At 35.4% G+C, this 3,628-nt stretch overlaps 1 pseudogene; it reads left to right on the top strand.

The window, feature by feature from the left end:
- Nucleotides 1-1,466: 1,466 nt before the first annotated feature.
- LOC134233663 (uncharacterized) lies at nt 1,467-2,372 on the top strand (annotated as a pseudogene).
- The last annotated feature ends 1,256 nt before the right edge of the window (nt 2,373-3,628 follow it).

Genomic DNA, 3,628 nt, shown 5'->3' with positions numbered 1-3,628 from the left:
GACTTTTGTTTTGATTTCACATTTAGAAGGGTAATATTTACCTCTTTCATTTGAATAAGTTCCTCAATTCTTTTTTTAGTTGTTAAAAACACTGCATGGTGATATGAAAATACAATGTAGGTTGAGCCTGGTTCTGGTAAGAGGTTAGCCATTTTAAAAACAGCTTTATTAAGGGAAGTGTTTAAAAATTAAAAGTCTAGACAGCTGGAGTATGTTTCAGCAGTTTAGTATTTATATCAGACCAGCTTATTAAATTACACTGCACTTGTTACAACAAGTAACAGTACATGTATAGCATTAATATGTGTCAATTAAATAGTGTGTGAATGTTTGTCTAATCTTGACCAGTTTCTGTGAAATACTTGTCAATATAAAAAGTTTAAAGTTGATTGAGAAACCTTTCTTTTCATATCACATTCATCACATTTTTAAAAAAACATAAATCAAATTATTTTTTTAAAAAAAAAGTCTGTTATTGATACAGTTCAGTTGTTACTTTTTATTGCATTTTAATTTCCTTGAAGCAGAATTATACCTGAGGTTTATACAAAAGGTACATACCAGTCAGTAAAAATTTAAATTTTCTATATTGATCTATAATGTCCGCCAGCATTACACCAAGGAGTTACTAGATCCTAGATGTAGTTTATGATACTTATACCTCTCTATATACATGTGTATGTTTGTAATAAAAAAACAATGACAGTCCCGGTTGACTTAAGCACAGCTGAGGTTGACAAAAGTTTATTTTAGAAGCAGTTTAGTAGACCTGGTATATTTTACACACTTGACTCAGCTTTCAACTGTTGTGTATATTACAAATATTAAAGCGCACTAGTATAGGGTTTTTTCAAGTGACATTTAATATATGCAGACCAGGATTTTATACCTGAAGGCACTCCACACCATTTGGAGATAAGACATACAGCTATTGAATAATAGGGGATTTAAAAATAGGAATTGTAAAATCCTGTATTGATTAATTCTCCTAATTATTATGCAAGAGGATTAGTTGCGTGGTGTTACCAGGTTTTGTTTTGGGGGATAATCACTGACGTGGAACAGGAAAAACCCCATCCCCGTGTCAAGCTTCAATGACTCACTGTGTGGTGTGTCCCCTTTCAATGACAAACTTCTTCAACTGTGGAAAAAAAAAATAACCCAAGGATATACCACTAACCAAAGTTCCAAATTTATACCGAAAGTGAAATTAACTTATTTAGATTGAGGACTGTGTCTGATAGAAGTGTGTACACTGTGGTTAATACTTTGGGTATTGTGATTAAGTCTGATCAACTGGGACTTTAAAAATTCTACCTTGTCTTGTTAATTGATTAAAATGTGGATTGTGTTTATAAGATAATGGGGATCTAATGGTTCAATACAAGTAAAGAAGCTAGTTCATTGAGGGATATACTGTACAATTAACTGCCTTTCTGTGGACATTTGTAAACAGAGGAGATAAAATGACAGTGCGGGACCGGTTACCGGAGTTGAAGCTGGGGATAGTTGAGAGGGAGAGCATGCGAGGAAAGAAAGGGAAGAAATCCAAAAAGGAGGAGGAGGATGATTTATCATTACCGGGGTTCCTGGAAAAGTAAGGGGATGGAGGGGAAAGGCATGCTAAAGCAATGTAGCGAACTAAGAAAATGCAGAACACACTGTACTGTGCTCCCAAAGTGTCCGACCGGACATCCAAAGAATGGAAACCCGGCAGACGATTTGTCAAGCTCCATCACGATCAGGAAAGACATAGAACTCCTGTGTCTCAGGGGCCACCCCAAGTCACAGAAAAAAGGACTGATTCTGTCAAATGAGAACAGGGGTGCAGAGCATGCAGATAGAAAGACTTTCACATGAACTTAGAAAAACAATAATACTCAGAACTAGCCAGGCTAGTTATCTGGAAAGAACAAAAGCTAGACTTAATAAACAAGACAAAGCGCAATGGGGGATCCTCAGTATGATGTCAACACAAACTCCGTGAATTTAACCTGAACTTTCAGAACACCAACGCTTTCATTGATCCTTATTTCCAGGAATCCCAGAAAGCCATTTCTAGTTACAGGACCTTCAGGAGCGAGGGGGAATTGACTGACCTTGAGAGTCTTTCATGAGGAACATGTTTTCAAGGAGATGCCGGATGGTACAAGACCAGGGTAAAATGGTGACAATTAGAGAAACATGTAGAACTAGCTGTGGGGAAGTTCAAAGTGGGAATCAACAGTCAGGGCAAAGAAACATCAGTGTGCGGGAGGAAGAAAAAAATCATCTGTTTCTCCATCTTAATTACTGTTGTTGTAATTGTTGTTATAATCATTGTTGTGGAGCCCAATGTGATTCAGAGTGATAAAGTTAAGAGTGTAGGATAGCTGGAATTTACAGTGACCACTGAACTACACGTACATGTACATTTATGATATCATAAAGAATCATTTAACGTCCATTATACATGTACATGCATTTAAATTATTGGTTTTTCAGATGATAAAATGCTACATGAAAATTTTTATGAAATAAATTTTTTTTCCAAAAACTTCATTACAAATAAAAACCCTGGGTCAACATACCTGTGTGGAGAATGTTTACAGCAAGATGACAAGAAAAGAATTAGGATTTTACCTATTTACATCAATGAACATAAAAACAAATAATTGTGTAGTTGTTTATGAAAATGTTTTGTTGTAGCCACTACAATACTGTACAGTATAATTATCAATATCGGGTTGTACAATACACAGTTGTACAATTATACAGTAATAAATTTTAAAACAGTTATACAGTAATATAGTATGTGTACTAAACAGTCATAAAATTATAAATAATACTACACAGTTATACAAAACTAGACAGTTGTACAATTACTTTATATACAGTACCCACAATTATGAAAAAAATTTTTTAGTATACTAACAATTCATTCAATTGAAAAGTGCACATAGATAATTCAGATTATACAGTACTACAGTGTGTATTGATTTAAGAAAAAAATTCTTTTGCTCACCTAGCCGAAGGCTAAGTGAGCTTTTTGATCACATTTTTTCCGTCGCCGCCGTTTGTCTGTCCGTCCGTCTGTCCCGTCTGTCTGTCTGTCTGTCTGTAAACTGTTCACATTTTCGACTTCTTCAAGAACCACTGGGCCAATTTTGACCAAACTTGGTACAAAGCATCCTTTGGGGAAAGGGAAATTTAAATTGTTAAAATGAAGGGACATATCCCCTCGCAAGGAGAGATAATCAAGAAAAGGCAAAAATAGGGTTGGGTCATTAAAAAATCTTCTTCTCAAGAACCACTGGGCCAGTAAAGCTGAATCTTATGTGGAAGCATCCTGGGGTAGTGTAGATTCTAAATTGTTCAAATCATGAACCCCGGGGGAAGGGCGGGGCCACAATGGAGAATCAATTTTTATATAGAAAAATTTTGGAAAAATCTTTTAAAAAACTTCTTCTCAAGAACCACTGAGCCAAAAAAGTGAAACTTATGTGGAAGCATCCTGGTATAATGTAGATTCAAATTGTTCAAATCATGACCCACAGGGGAAGGGGGGGCCCCAAAGGGGAATCAAAATTTTTTCATAGAAATATATAGGAAAAATCTTTGAAAATCTTCTTCTCAAGAACCACTGAGC

Source organism: Saccostrea cucullata, unplaced genomic scaffold (genome assembly GCF_032062105.1).
Source record: "Saccostrea cucullata isolate Sc308-1 unplaced genomic scaffold, CSIRO_AGI_Scuc_v1 ctg23118, whole genome shotgun sequence".
Taxonomy (NCBI): domain Eukaryota; kingdom Metazoa; phylum Mollusca; class Bivalvia; order Ostreida; family Ostreidae; genus Saccostrea; species Saccostrea cuccullata.
The sequence above is the reverse complement of the archived record's forward strand: the minus strand, read 5'-3'. Positions and strand labels throughout refer to the sequence as shown.